Raw genomic sequence first — 16,355 nt, forward strand, 5'->3', positions numbered from 1 at the left:
GCTCATCAATATACAAACACTTAAAGAACGCCGCGACCTTGCAATGCTTTATTTTATCAGCGACATTATTTCTCAACGCATTCAATCACCCTCTTTATTATCGCAATTAAATTTTTATATACCTAGCCGTCAATTACGAACCAGGAAATTATTTTTAGAAAGAAACACTAGAACAAATTATGCAAAATATAGCCCAATCAATCGTATAATGCGCCACTACAATCAATATTGCGAACATCTTGACCTTTGTATGTCCAAAAATGAAATGAAATTACAGCTTAGTTGTAGAAATAATGCGTAGTATCTAAGTAAACATTGTAAACCATTTATATGTAGTCTACATTTGCTTGACGAAATAAATAAATAAATTTGAATCTAAGTTTGTGAAAATCGGTTAAGCTAGCCCTCTCCGAGAAAAGTTAGTGCAAAAAACGTCACATACACACATAGGCACATACACACAGACATTTTACGTACTCGAAGAACTGAGTCGAAGAGTATATGACACTCGGGGCCTCGGTTCAAAAATCGGTTTTCACAAGGATTGCATAACCTTTCTATACGAGAAAGGCAAAAAATGCAACTTCAATGACAATATGGGAAACCACATTTCTGAGCAATCTGATTGCGCTAAACTCCGTACATGTACACTATGCAATGTCGGTAAGATTCTTTTTTATTATCCTGGATAACTTATAACCTAAGAAATCATTTACAGACTTTACCCATCTAACTTTCTCCTTCATTGTTTTTCATGTGCAAGATTTGGTTTTGTTTTGTTAGCCATTATCGTTTTTTTTTTTTTTTTTTCATAAATACGTTTATTTCATAGGCAATATACATAAGTTTTTCTTCGCCGTGGCATCTACAATACATAGTACTTTAAACCTAATACATTTCGAATATCCTATTAGTATGTTGGTATTCATTAGTTAATCTAAACACTGTTTTTATTAAGCGAGTTGCTATTATAAATTACATTAAATGAAATACATTTATTTTGTACATGATCTTATAACTATTTCAGGTTTGTTTGTATCAGTTCATCACTTTTATTTAATATAAGATAGCTGGCTATTGGTTGAGCTCATGGAAGAGAAAACAATCTAACATAAAATAAAATTTAAATTGGAACTCCAATGGACTTAATGAAATAATAAAGAAGTTTCATGTAAGGAACGTCACGACAAGCAAGAATGTCGCGAACTGGGACATTGGATAGTCTACCTTGGGTACGCAAGGAATTTATTAGTTGAGATCTGACATCACGATACTCCACGCATGTCCAAACAACATGGTCAATATCGCGGTAACCTTCGCCACAAGCACAATGATTAGTCTCGGAAAGTCCAATTCGAAGGAGATGTGCATCTAACGTGTAGTGATTGGACATGAGTCTGGACATCACACGAATGAAATCTCTACTCACATCCAGTCCCCTGAACCATGCCTTTGTCGATATTTTAGGAATAATTGAGTGCATCCACCGACCCAGATCATCTTTATCCCAAGAAGCTTGCCAGCTGGCAAGTGTTCTTTGGCGAGACGCGCTATAGAATTCATTGAAAGCAATTGGTCTCTCATAAATTTCACCCTCAATAGCACCACGTTTGGCTAAAATATCGGCTCTTTCATTGCCTGGAATGGAGCAATGAGCCGGAACCCAAACTATTGTGATTTGATAATTATTATTCAATATGACGTTCAGGCACTGTTTTATTTTGCCCAAGAAAAAAGGTTCATTTTTGCCAGCAGCCTTTGAGCGAATGGCTTCAATTGCACTCAGACTATCTGTGAAAAGAAAATAATGGTTTGGAGATAATGTGACGATTATACTCAAACTATAATGAACTGCTGCTAACTCTGCTATATAAACAGATGCAGGTTCTTGAAGCCTAAAGGAGACCGAAACATTATTGTTGAACATACCAAACCCTGTCGCTTCTTCAATTCGCGATCCGTCCGTGTAAAACATTTTCTCAGAGTCGATATGCCTGAACTTACTTGTAAATATTTTTGGGATTTCCAACGAGCGTAGGTGTTCCGGAATTCCACGCACTTCGCGCTGCATGGATGTGTCGAAAAATAAAGTTGAGTCAGGGACATTTAGGAGGCTGACACGGATAGGAATATATCTTGAAGGGTTGATTTCCTGTGACATATGGTTAAAATATACAGTCATGAATCTTGTTTGAGATTGAAGCTCAACTAGCCTTTCGAAGTTATTAATAACTAGGGGATTCAGTACCTCGCATCTTATTAGCAGTCGCGACGAAAGCTCCCAAAAACGATCCTTCAATGGAAGAACTCCCGCCAGAACTTCAAGACTCATTGTATGTGTCGAATGCATGCAGCCTAAAGCAATTCGCAAACAACGATATTGAATTCGCTCTAATTTGATAATATGAGAGTTTGCAGCGGAACGAAAGCAAACGCATCCATATTCCATCACTGAAAGTATCGTTGTCTGATACAATTTTATTAGATCTTCCGGATGAGCACCCCACCAAGATCCGGTTATTGTTCGAAGAAAATTTACTCTTTGTTGGCATTTTGTTATCAGAAACCTAATGTGTCCTCCCCACGTGCATTTGGAATCAAACCACACCCCGAGGTATTTGAAAGTCAAAACCTGTTGGATCATTCTTCCCATCATATGGAGCTGAAGCTGCGCGGGATCATGCTTTCTTGAAAAGACGACTAACTCTGTTTTCTCCGCAGAGAATTCGATACCAAGATGAACAGCCCAATCGGACAAGTTATCTAAGGTATCTTGCAATGGTTTATGCAGATCAATAGCTTTGGGTCCAGTAACTGAAACTACGCCATCATCTGCCAATTGTCTTAGTGTACATGGGGATACTAGACAACTGTCAATGTCATTCACGTAAAAATTATAGAGGAGCGGACTGAGGCAAGAGCCTTGCGGTAGACCCATGTAGCTAATTCTGAATGTTACCAAATCGCCATGTGAAAAATGCATGCGTTTCTCTGACAAAAGGTTGTGCAAATAATTATTTATAACCGCTGGGAGTCCATGTTGGTGAAGCTTGTCTGAAAGAACATCAATGGAAACTGAATCAAATGCTCCTTTAATGTCTAAAAATACAGATGCCATTTGTTGCTTTTGAGCGAAGGCAATTTGGATGTCAGACGAAAGTAATGCAAGGCAATCATTCGTCCCTTTATTTCTACGGAAGCCAAACTGAGTATCTGACAACAAACCGTTCGTCTCGACCCAAGTGTCGAGACGTCGTAGAATAATTTTTTCGAACAATTTTCTGATGCAGGACAACATCGCGATGGGTCTATATGAGTTGTGATTGGAAGCTGGTTTCCCCGGCTTTTGAATGGCGATAACTTTCACTTGCCTCCAGTCAGGTGGAACAATATTTTGCTCAAGAAGCTTGTTGAACAATTCCAACAAACGTCTTTTTGCGAGGTCGGGCAGATTCTTCACCAAGTTGAATTTAATTCTGTCCAACCCAGGAGCGTTATTGTTACAAGACATGAGTGCTATGGAAAATTCCACCATAGAAAAGGGGCTATCAATGGAACCATTATTTGAAAAAGATTCCCTAATAATGCTATGCGTAGGAACAGAATCTGGACAAACTTTCCTCGCAAAATCAAATATCCATCGGTTCGAGTATTCCTCACTCTCATTTCCTACGTTACGATTCCTCATTCGTCTGGCCGTATTCCAAAGAGTGCTCATTGAGGTTTCTCTTGACAAACCTTCGACAAAATGTCTCCAATAGCTACATTTCTTGGCCCGAAGTATGCTCTTGTACTTGGTTTCTAAAGTCAAGAATTTTTCAAAATTCTGAGGAGTTCCTCCTCCTCGTTTTAAAAACGTCTTGAAGGCATTTTGTTTCGCGTGCTTAGCATCTGAGCACTCTTTGTCCCACCAAGGGTTTGGAGGCCTTCTGTTAGACGATGGACCAAGAAATCGTTTGGTTTGGGCTTGTTCTGCGGCCTCCAGAATCGAACAAACGAGGAAGTCATATTCTTCAAGTGGGGGGAGCTCTTCCATTGAAGTTAAGGCACTTGAAATATTACTTTGGTATTTAATCCAGTCAATATTTTTTGTCAAATCATATGGAATATTAACTGAATTAGCAATGCCTTTGTTACTGCTAATTGAGATGATGATTGGTAAATGATCGCTACCGTGTAAATCAGGAAATACTTTCCAGGTGCAATCTAGTCGAATTGAAGTCGAGCAAAGAGATAAATCTAATGCACTTGGACGTGCAGGAGGTCTTGGGATCCGTGTCATGCTACCCATATTTAGTACCGTCATGCTAAAATTGTCGCAAATATTATATATTAAGGATGATCTGCTATCATTGTAAACGGAACCCCACATCATTCCGTGCGAATTGAAATCTCCTAAAATCAAACGTGGAGCAGGAAGGGCTTCGACAATTTCATTAAGCTGTCGTTGTCCAACTTGAGCTCTTGGAGGAATATATACTGAAGCAATGCAAATGTCCTTTCCTTTAATGTTTATTTGACAAGCAACAACTTCTATACTAGAAGTCGAAGGAATATTTAATCTATAAAAGGAATAACATTTCTTAATTCCTAAAAGCACTCCACCATACGGAGAGTCTCTATCGAGACGTATAATGTTAAAGTCATTAAAACTTAAGGCTATGTTTGATGTAAGCCATGTTTCGCACAAAGTAAATACATCACATTTTTGACTATGCAACAAAACTTTAAATGAATCAAGTTTTGGCATGATGCTTCGACAATTCCACTGCAGGACAGTGATTGAATCATTTGCGGCGGATGATAAATTATCCATCAAATGATACAAAACCTGAAAGAACTGGCCATTGAGCTGATAACTGTTTCAAAAAAGTTCTAGCTATTGGAAGGAATGCCGTTATGATAGTCTTTAGAGGTTCAGAAATATTGAATGCTGCGAAAATCCATTCTACAATTTCCGAAAGCTTAAGTAATCCTGTTGGTGAATGTGAAACGGAGCCCACTGGATTATTGTCTTTCCTTGAGCTAGTTTCTGGATTGGTTTGTGAATTTGACAAACCAGGAGGCACAGTTTTTGGTTTTAAATTTGGCTTTTTAGCTTTAACACGGGGATCTTTTTTTGAAGATGTAATTTTAGGTGTCTTTTTAGGTATTTTGTGGTTTGTTAATCTCCTCTTAACAGACCCTTGAGGAGTGACAAACGAGGTATCTTCACTATTTCCGTCGGAGTCAGATTCCTCTGGCTCCATAAGATTTGAAAAACCGTTTTCGGTTTCCAAGGGGGAGACATGTATGACCGTTTTAAGCATTTCTGCATATGTGCGCTTAGACCGTGCTTTTAAAGAAAGCTTCATTTTGTCTTTACGCAACTTAAATGCAGCGCATACTGAAAGATCATCATGAGGTCTCTCCCCACAATAAACACATTTTTCAACATTTTTATCGCAAAGATTATCCTTATGAGGCCCTTGACATTTGATACATTTGGACTTATTACTACAGTAAGTAGCTGTATGCCCGAATTTTTTACAGTTCGTGCAATTCATAACATGCGGTACGAAAAGCCGAACAGGAAGACGAATTTTATCGATATAGACATGGCTAGGCAACGCAGATCCGGCAAATGTTACACGAAACGAATCTGAGGGACGATACGACTTTTTTCCATCGACAATAGATGCTGAGTACAATTGCTTGCACTCGAGTATCTTAACTCCCTCAAGCATGGAGTTTTTAAAACGACCAACTCCATTTTTAAGTAAATCATCGGCCGTCAGACTTGCTTCAGTCACAACACCGTCAATTTCCACCTCCTTCGATGGAATGTAAACTCGATATTCAACAGAAAATAATTTACAGGTTACAATTTCGTTCGCCTGTTTCAAGTCATTGACAACAACTCGAATTTTATCTCTATTAACTTTACATATTTCTTTAACTTCAGAGAAATGTGATGTCAAATCCTTGGTAATTTGCATCAAATTTAAAATCTTTTCTTTTTTTCGAAGATAGACTATCCATGGCCCAGTGGTACCCTGTGGATAATGTTTAGCCCTCGGAGTATTTAAACTCTTACTAGTATCCGGAATCGGATTCGGATGATCTTCCATAAGATCATCCATTACATTAAATTTTTTTGTAAATTAATAATACCAAAATAAAAACTTATGTTTAGTAAAATTTCAGATATAAGAAATAAAAAATAAATTAAATTAAATCTACCTTGTAGCTGATGTCTCTGTTCCTTTATCGTGAAGAACGACGTGAAGCTCTTCCAACGATTTCCAATTGGCAGTCTTCTGCTGTTTCCAATTGGCAGTCTTCTGTCGTTTACTGCTATCTCAGTTGCTCTGCCGTCGTTGTGAACACCACTGCACTTGCTGTGCTGCCTGTACCTGACCCCAGGTACAGTGCTTTTGCTCTTGTTGGCGATCAAATGCGATGCTTGCAGTGTAGCACCTCGCGATATATGCCGTCTCTTTTGATCCTACGCAGCGTACAAATTCTGGTACCTGGTAGATCAGCACTGGGTTGCTTTAGCACCTTTGTGCCTTTGCACCCCTTCGTCTTCGCACCTTTATGCGATGGCACCTCTGTGACTCGTCACTTCTATGCTCTCGCACCTCTGTGTTTCTACACCTCTGTGCGTATGAACGGGATGGCCTTCGTTGCTAGCTTTCCAGTCGGGAAACGCCCCGAATATTACGTTTGCTATGGGCAGTTTAACTACCTGAAGCTTAGAATTGTCTCGGTATCAGCCGTTAACTCACGAGCCAGTACAATCGAAACACAACCTCTTCGCTTGAATGGTTTTTACTGAATGACTGTGCCATTATCGTTGTTAATCTGTTGTTTGGTTATGTTAGGTACTTATATGAGAATTAGTCCAAGTTGATGACTGCTTCACGTTATAACGAATTGTCAGTCTTATGCTTATGCTTAAACTTATTTTTATTATTACACTTCCGAATGAAATGTAGAAATTTAAATACGAAAGACTTCAAATCGAAGATCAGTTTCGATTTCGATTTGTTAATAGCTACAAAAAATGTTCAATATGTCTCGTTTTACATCAATTTATGCACATCACTATCATCGCTTAAAATCCATAACCAGTACCATAATAAAAAAAACCTGTTTTATTCCACCTAGTGGTGTAATGATGCCTTTCTTATATCAAACATACTATCATATATAATACTGTGGTATTCTTCGAAATAGAATTCTTCGATTCTTGAAAGATCAACCGAAATCGGTTTAGTTGATCATTTACTGATAATGACTACTTTACTTCTTTGGCCGATTTAGAATTTCTTCACGTTTTCTGTTTCACCCGCGTGAAGGTATAAAATTTTTAACACACTTTACCCTATAACTTGCGGAACCAGATTTCGGATCCGGATGAAATTCTGGAACTCCGTACAAGCCCACAGGATCTTCCATTCAAACCTAAGTTTGCGAAAATTGATCAATCCAGAAATGATGAGAAATGTAAATGAGATCCATTAAAGAAAATATGACCACTATTTCCTGTGCCTCCGAAATCGGAAACTGGGGATAGCCAAAATCAGTTTTTTTGGCCGTCTACTGCCAATGACTATCGAATGGAGTAGTTTTGAGGTTAGTTTAGATTTTTTTTTCGTTTTTTGTTTCGCCCTCTAAGGGTATAAAATGTTTTACAAACTTTACCTCATAATCTCTGAGAAAAATTAGTACCGGAAGTCAGATCCAGCACACACACACACGCACACACACAGAGAGAGAGAGAGAGAGAGAGAGAGAGAGAGAGAGAGAGAGAGAGCACATGAAAAGACTGAAATGGTCATCATCAGCAACCGAAAGGCGGTGCAACATGCGAGCATCTCGGTTGGTGAGTGCATCATCAATTCGAAGCGTGAGGTCAAGCATCTGGGCGCTATACTGGACGATCGACTGAACTTTAACAGTCACGTTGACTACATATGCAAGAAGGCAATGAAGGTGATATTGGCGTTATCTCGGATTATGCCCAATAATTCCGCGATTGTCAGTAGCAAGAGGAGGTTACTGGCGAGCGTGTCATCATCGATCGTACGATACGCAGCTCCAGCGTGGTCGATGGCATTGACAACAGCAAGGAACCGAGCCCAGTTGAACCGCACTTTCAGACTGATGGCAATGCGCGTGACAAGTTCGTACCGAACAATATCGTCAGACGCTGTGCACGTGATAGCCGGAATGATCCCCATCTGTCTGCTACTGGAAGAGGATAGCTTATGCTACAGGGATCGAGGCACAGGACGAGCCCGGAGCAGAGAGAGAGACAACACGCTCACTAAATGGCAACAGCAGTGGGACAACGCGGAGAAGGGAAGGTGGACGCATCGATTAATTCCTAAACTGTCGGTTTGGACAACTCGAGTGCACGGCGAAGTAAACTTCCAACTGACGCAATTCCTGTCTGAACATGGCTGTTTTAAGCAATATTTGCACAGATTGGGCCACGCAAGGTCGCCGTTGTGTGTTGAGTGCCAGGACACAGAAGAAACGCCGGAGCACGTAATATTCAGTTGCCCACGGTTTATCCAACCGCGTAGCGAAATGACTGCCATCGTTGGTGCCGATGTCAGCGTGGAGAACATCGTTCAAAGGATGTGCAGTGACGAAGGAAAATGGAACGCGGTGAACCGGACAGTTGTTCAGATTATGTCCACACTGCAGAGGAGTTGGCGAGAAGAGCAGCGTCAAATGACCTAGGTCCAAAGACGAAAAATGCCGGACTGTTTTCGGCACCCTAAGAAGACGTACGAAGTGTGTGGAATGCTGCTCGGTTTTCGGGATAGGTTTCTTCGCCGGGAAACTCTCCGTCGGGTAGGCTAGACCCACCACCGTGGGCTAGTTGAGTAGGCGCGTCGTAAACCGGTTTCGGAACGTCGGTTTCGAGAGAACTTCCAGCGTCGGGGAACTCTCTGTCGCGGTAGGCTAGATCCATCACCGGGGACTAGTCGAGTAGACGCCACAACACCGATTCGAGTCGTCGGGGCATCAGCGAACCGGACGCCATGCTCCAACCGGAATCGCAGAGCAGACCTCGGCACTCCTTCGGGTGTCCCGCGTGGCGTAAAAGGGGAAACTCTCAGTCGGTGTAGGCTAGATCCATCGTACGGGATCAGTCGAGTAGTGTGGCGAGACGTAGCGGCATTGGGTTGTCGAGGCGCCAAAGGTGGATCGAGATGGATAAAGAGAGAAACTCAGGAGTTCATTTTCTCCCAAACGAAGAAGTGCATGAGCACAGCCGAGATGGATAAAGAGAGCAGGAGCTCATTTTCTCCCAGACGAAGAAGTGCATGAGCACAGCCTCCGCCGAAGTATTGAGCTAAGCTTAGTTCCGGGGGATCGAGGCAAGATGTCCAAGGTGTTTTAGTGGGTAAGGTTCAGCCAGTCCCACTCGCTGGTTCACAATAGCGGTAGCTTGACAACTACCGAGCGCGTGAGCTGGGAAAGTACATAAGGTATTTCACCTGGTAAAAAAAAACACACACACACAGAGAGAGAGAGAGAGAGAGAGAGATTTTGCGTGCGCGACGAACTGAGTCCCTCCGGGCTTCGGTTCAAAAGTCGGTTTTCACAGTGATTGCTATATGAAAAAGGCAAAAACCATGAAAATCATGAAACATGTCTTCTAATAAGATCATGCCTAATGTTCATGATTATATGAGCAAAATGATTCATATCATGAGCAATAACTCATCTCCCATAAAAATGTTCATGATTTAAATCATTTTGCTCATAATGTCATTAAGGGGCGGGTAGGGTCTAACACTTTTGAAAAATCATTTATTATTTTCTTTTTTTTTATTATTTTTTTCATCGTTTAGATCGTTTAGTAAGGTCTAAACGATGAAAAAAATCATCATTTTTGCAAACAAAAATTCTAAAAAAATCCAATATCCAAAAAAACATCAACAGTTGAGAAAAAAGGTATTTTTTGGGTATCTCGATTTAGAAATAGAAAATATTCATTATGCCAAGTGCACATAACAATGGCAAGAAGTTTTTCTTGGCTTTCTCATACAGATATGTTGTGCAATCACTGTGAAAACCAATTTTGGAATCAAGGCCCGCAGGGCTGAGTGTCATATACCATTCGAATCAGTTCGTCAAAATCAGAAATTGTGTATGTATGTAACGTTTTTGAGCGATCAATTTTCTCAGAGAAGGCTGAACCGATTTTCTTGTGGTCCCATTTCATCCGGATTCGATATCCGGTTGTGAAAAGGGTGAAGAGGTGAAGATCTGCAGAATGAAAATATAAGCTCTAATCTTGATTAGAAACTGTTTCTTCGGTTCGACAGCCGGTGAATACGCTCCCAGCAATCAATAAAGCATTATCAGAAAGCTTTGCGCAGTGCCGATATCGTAACCAATGAGGTTCAACCGAGGTGCGATTATTGCTAGTTAAAAACTAATAGCATTATCAACGATACGCTGAGTCACAACTTTCAAAACGTTTTTGTTCGAGAGTATGAGGATTTTCTTAATAGAAGATTTAAGGTTTAAATAGTCCTTGGAACAACGTTTAAAAACCTCATCCACAATTTGTCTAAATATTCGTCTTTAGAACCAACAGTACCACCCAGTTCAATGTATTCCATCTTTATTTTGTCTGTAACTTCGCTACTAATGTTATTCGTATGTACTAGCTCTTCAAGATAAAAATTCATTCTTTTTGACTATTTCAAATTAATTCGAGGTAACAGTAGGATTAAAACAAAAAACATAGCTGGCCAGCGGATATGATAAAAGTGATAAATCTTGCATTCCACGAAAGAATACAGCTTTAACATTCTTGCAATTTTGTTTAAAAATCAATATACACTGAGGTCTTTTTTTATGCGGTCTTTTTTTATGCGGTTTTTTTTACGCGACTTTTTTTATGCGAATTTTCAGAGTTATGCGGTTTTTTTAATGCGAATTTTCAGAGTTATGCGGTTTGCCCTTCTGCGGTCTTTTTTATGCGAAGTTTCAGAGTTATGCGGTTTTTTATGCGAATTTTCAGAGTTATGCGGTTTTTTTATGCGAATTTTCAGAGTTATGCGGTTTTTTTTTATGCGGTTTTTTTATGCGGTTTTTTTATGCGGTACGTAAATTCGCATAAAAAAAGACTTCAGTGTATTTTCGGACTTCATGCTCTTTCCGAAAACGATCTTAAATGCTTCTACCGAAAGAATTAGTTTTATGGAACCGTTCTTTATTTGGCATATTTTCAGAGGATTTGGTGCCTTCGTTTCAAATCCTCTGAAAATATACAGCTAACTAGAGTTGGAAGTTTCAAATTCTCTGAAAATATACAGAAATTCGTTTCAAATCCTCTGAAAATATACAGCTAACTAGAGTTGGAAGTAAATTCCTGTAAATCCTCTTCGATTTCCCCGACCACTTTATCGAAAACCAAAGTCGAATAACGAAGAATGTGCTTGCGTAAAATTTACGATGTTTGTCAATGAATATAAAAGGTACGATATACTTCTGTTACCTTGCGATATGTTAAGAACTGAAGTAGCGTCATGGGAGGTAGAGTAAAAGCAAGAAAAGTTGATTGATAGTCGGCTCGTGTGGTTTGTAGTCAAGTTCAACTAGTAACTAATTGATGTCATCACATGCAGAGCGTGTAATTCGCAATCATGTAGCAAATAGTTCATGGTCAGCCACTTGCACTCAAAGTTCAAGTTGAAAAGAAAAAATACAAAATGTAAACTGCATTGCTGGCGAAGTGTCAGAATTTTCAAAACCGATTCGCGGGTTATATTTTTTATTCACCACTTGAAACTTGCATATCAATCGTATACGTTGCATGCTAGGTTTCAATTAATCACAATTAAGTACAAAATGCATCTAATGCCTACTAATGAATGTCGATTTATCAAGGAATCCTGAAAACGTAAATGCTAAGCCTGGAATCGACAGCAGTATGCAACAGGAACAAAATGTCGGAAGCAGAACTTAGAAGGTAATTGCATGCGACAATTAGATGGCATGTTTAAATAAATTATATGGCATTTCACTTTTAACCCATACGCGCACAGCTCTCACTCGAGAATCGGGGTGGTTAAACTCTTCCGCGGTGTTATACAAAACAGCAAATGTTGTAAGCAACTAGTTTTACAAGCAATAACATATGAATTTTTTAAATAAATGGCTATACAATAGGACACTTGCTGAACGATATAGAATAAATGCCGTCATTACACAAAGGTACTCGTAGCTCAACACAGGACATGCAGGCTTTTTCTTCCGAGCAGCGAAATTGAAGGATACTATGTTGACTGGCTTCATATTCTGGGCGTTTTATGTGTACAGCACGCTGATTTAAAAGCCAAATTACCCATGTTGCTGGTAGCGTTCACCGTTAACCGTTTCACCAGGTTTTAGAAAGTAATATCACATGACACCACGCTAATCCCAGAGAATACAGAGCGAATCTGGCCTTGCGACCGACTTTTTATCGGCAGTAACAATTTGGTCGACTTTTCATCGGCAGTGACAATTTTTAAAACAGACATTCTTTTGTATCTGGCGAGCAGCATTTCACAAACGGTTTTTGTGTTTTCTTTCTGTCTATCAGTCAACTCATGCGGCACCTATATCCCGACCTTCGAAATCTTTCCTATGACTTTCAAAACGCAAATGATTGGTCTGCTGGGCCGCATTTAATTGTTCTGCAAGTTGTTTATGTGTTTAATCATCATCTTTGTCCAATAATGCTTGATATTGGGTGTCTACACAATTTTTCGGTGCTCTGCCACGCTCTTCGTTTCTAACGTGAAAATCGTCACTTCTAAATTTTCGAAACCACTCTTTGCAATGTTTTTCACCAGGAGCATGCTCACCATAATCTTCCACAAGCAATCGATGTGTTTTAACAACCGTTTGCTTCAATTGATAGCATGAAACCGCAGATCGTAGTTTTTTAGGTACAAAATTTGACACTTTCAGTACAGCAGTAAAACTTGGATTGATGTGAACTGAATAATGTTAACATTTAGATTTCTCAGTTTGTATAACATTTAGATTTTTCAGTTTGTATAGTTCAATTTGAACTGCTTCAAGCACTGATAAGTCGGAGGTGAAATTTGAAGAAATTAAATATTGTTCCCAATTATCAGAATGAACAATTGCGACAGTTGGCAGCGATGAAGAGACCATACATTTGCTGTTTTAATTACGTATTCTATCTTTATTTTACATCATTTTATTGAAGATACACAAACCGAAAAAGGATACAAAATTTTTCAAATGATGATGAACGATGAAACAAAATATGTTTTCTGTAGTGTAGTACAAATGAACAAGCAAAGAGTTTGCGTATTCTAGTTTAGTGGTGTATTTTTCGCCAAGTTTAACTTTCGATATTTCAATTAGATACCGAATCCGAATCCGTTTCTGGTTGAGTTTTACAAAGCCGATGAAAGTTTCACGCCATAACATTTTTTTTTTTTGAATCTGACTGTGTTGATTGAATTTCGAATTAAGAAGAATAAAGGTTATTTCTCTCAGCCCTGAAAAAATCGTAAAAGTGAGATACATGTTCGATGAACAATACAAGCAAGGTAATAGTTTAAAAATTGTATTTGTTCTTTTCTAACACTTCGTTTTCGCTCTAAGCGAATAATGTACATATATTGTTAGTAACATTTTTGTAGTACATTTTTAAATTTCTCATAAACGCTATGCAATCACTGTGAAAATCGGTTTTTCAACCGAGGTCCGGAGGGCCGAATATCATATACTATTCGATTCAGCTCGACAAATTGAGCAAATGCATGTGTGTCTGTGTGTATCTGTGCATGTATGTAACAAAAATATGCACTCGCTTTTCTCGAAGATGATTGAACCAATTTTCAAACACTTAGATTCAAACGAAAGGGCTTACGGTCCGAAAGCCTGCTATTGAATTTCATCCCGGTTCCGAAGTTACAGGGTAGTATGTGAAAATGAAGAAATTTTTATTTCGATTTTCACAAACTGAAATTTAAATGAAACGTCGTATAACTCTTTAAAAAGTTCAAGAACATTCCATCCTGATCCGACTTCCGGTTCCGCAATTACAGAACGATGAGTGTCAAAACTTTCAAACCGTCATCTAAGATACAAAACCGGTACGCACCGGTACGTGCTGGTACGAAAGATGAAAACACTGCACACAAGGTTTGAAAAAACAACCGAATCCATCAGCACCATAAACAACATGATCAGGAGTTTTCAATCGCGTTGAATAAACCAGAATCACGGTGCGGCTGCGAATGTCTTCTACTGGTGTGTGATTTTGGTAAAATATGGTGCTGGGGTTGAGAAAAGTATCCGAACGAGTAGAAGAATGTCAATGAATTGATTTTTGCACCGAGGCCTGGGTGGCCGAGTCATAGTCATAAAATGTCTGTGTGTATGTAAAATATTTTCGGTACCGGAATTACAGGGTGGAGTGTCTTTAGAATTTTATATCGTCACTTAAAGCGGCGAAACAAATAACGTAAAAAAATCTATTTGGGCTCGAAACTACACCAATTGTTAGTCATTGTTAGTAGACGGCCTAACAAATTTAATCCGGCTATCCTGGTTCCCGATATCCGATTACAAAAATACCAAAAATATTGTTCAAATTAGCCAAAATGGAACTCAGTCTATTTTCTCAGAGATGATCACGAGCTTAGGTTCAAGTAGAAAGTTTTATGATCCCATATAAAATTCCTGAATTTCATCTAGATCCGACTTTCGGTTCCGGAACTGCTGGGTTAAGCGACGAAGCAAGAGAGAGAGAGAGAGAGAGAGAACAATTTTTTTAATTAGGTTCAAAACCGTTCTAATTTGTAAGTGTTGTTTGCCATGCGAACAAACTTCGGCTGTTCCTGTCCTCGGAACCCGATTTCGGAAATATTGGAAATGGTAGTCAAAAACTGCGAAAAAATCTCCTCACAATCTTTTTTCACAAACTTGTAGATTCAAAGGAAAAGTTGTACAGTTTCTTATGGCATTCCCGAATTTCTGGTAGATATTACTTCCTGTTCAAAAAACTACATGGTAAAAATAATTTTCAGATTTTACTAGATTAGATCCCAACAAACTTTCTTGTTTCTATTTAATAAACCGTTTCCAGTTCGCTTTCAAACCTCGTCCAAGTTAGTCGATAAAATAAAACCGATTACGTTCGGAATGGAAAAAACCAAATACAGAATTGTGTAGTGAACAATAGAACGAACATTGCGAAAAAATACAATTATTGTTGATTTCAGGCAGTGCTAAAATTCGACCTTCGATACGAAAACTTAAAGGTTTGCTCAAGAAGCAAATGTATCTTAAACTCAAACAAGTGCATTTGCTTCAATGCAACAAGACAAATAATATTGTTTACATCCAGTTTTGGAAAGAGTGGGAAGCAAAACAATTGGCTAAAGACAATAACAATATGCACTATGTGGACCATGAAAACATCAAGTACAGCATACCAGTATATATGGAAGATAGTGCTATAGGAACGCGTTTGCATGATCTACCCTCAAGCGTTTCCAATCCTTATATTCGCAAAACTATGTCCCAGTACGGAGAAATTCTTTCCATTTAAGAAGAAAAGTGGAACAACTTTGTCCCCGGTATTCTAAATGGCGTACGTTTGTTACGCATACGCTTGAAGAAGGTTATACCTTCTTATGTGATTTTCTGCCAAGATACAAGGGTTCCGTGAAAATCACTTGTTACCTACGACAATCAGATGGCTATATGTCAATATTGCCAAAAATCTGTTCACTATGGTAAGCCATGGGAAAACTGGACAGAAAGACATCTGCACCAAAGGATAACGGTGCTTCTTTCACATCAACCCCAGTACATTTGTGACAGTCATCAACAACAACGACACATCCTCAACGAAACCAACTGTATGACAAAAGTACGCCAGATGCAGCTATCAACGCACCCAATGCCTAGACAAACATAAGCAAGAACGATGATTCCGCCGGCGGACGGGAACGTGAATAGTGAGCCACTGCTCTCCCTTCATCCGCTGAATACCGATGAAAACGTCTCTCCTCCAAGGAAGAAAATAACGAGATCTAAAGATTTTTATTTGTTCAACGGCCACGTTAAGCCAAAGTGCAATTGGCTCAAAAAACAACGCTCTTGGAAAAAAAATAAACGTTTTTTAGATTTTTTTAAAATCATAAATATTTGATTGTATGAGTAATATAAGAAAGGCATCATGGATGGCAGGTTTTTTGGTTAAATTTGACCATTCTGTTTCAGCAGATTTTGCAACCGATTCTTAGTGTGCGGTGTCATCGAACGGCTAGTGCTCAAGAGTGGCAAAAACTCGCTCATAAGGC

General features: G+C 39.1%; 1 protein-coding gene and 1 pseudogene across 1 annotated transcript in view; one reads left to right on the forward strand and one right to left on the reverse strand.

The window, feature by feature from the left end:
• The window catches only part of LOC131427261 (UPF0047 protein YjbQ), a 121,865-nt gene that overhangs the window by 33,803 nt on the left and 71,707 nt on the right, over positions 1 to 16,355 (reverse strand). The window lies entirely within an intron of this gene.
• LOC131433370 (U4 spliceosomal RNA) lies at positions 10,377 to 10,525 on the forward strand (annotated as a pseudogene).

This window comes from Malaya genurostris, chromosome 2 (genome assembly GCF_030247185.1).
Source record: "Malaya genurostris strain Urasoe2022 chromosome 2, Malgen_1.1, whole genome shotgun sequence".
In the NCBI taxonomy this organism is placed as follows: Eukaryota; Metazoa; Arthropoda; class Insecta; order Diptera; family Culicidae; genus Malaya; species Malaya genurostris.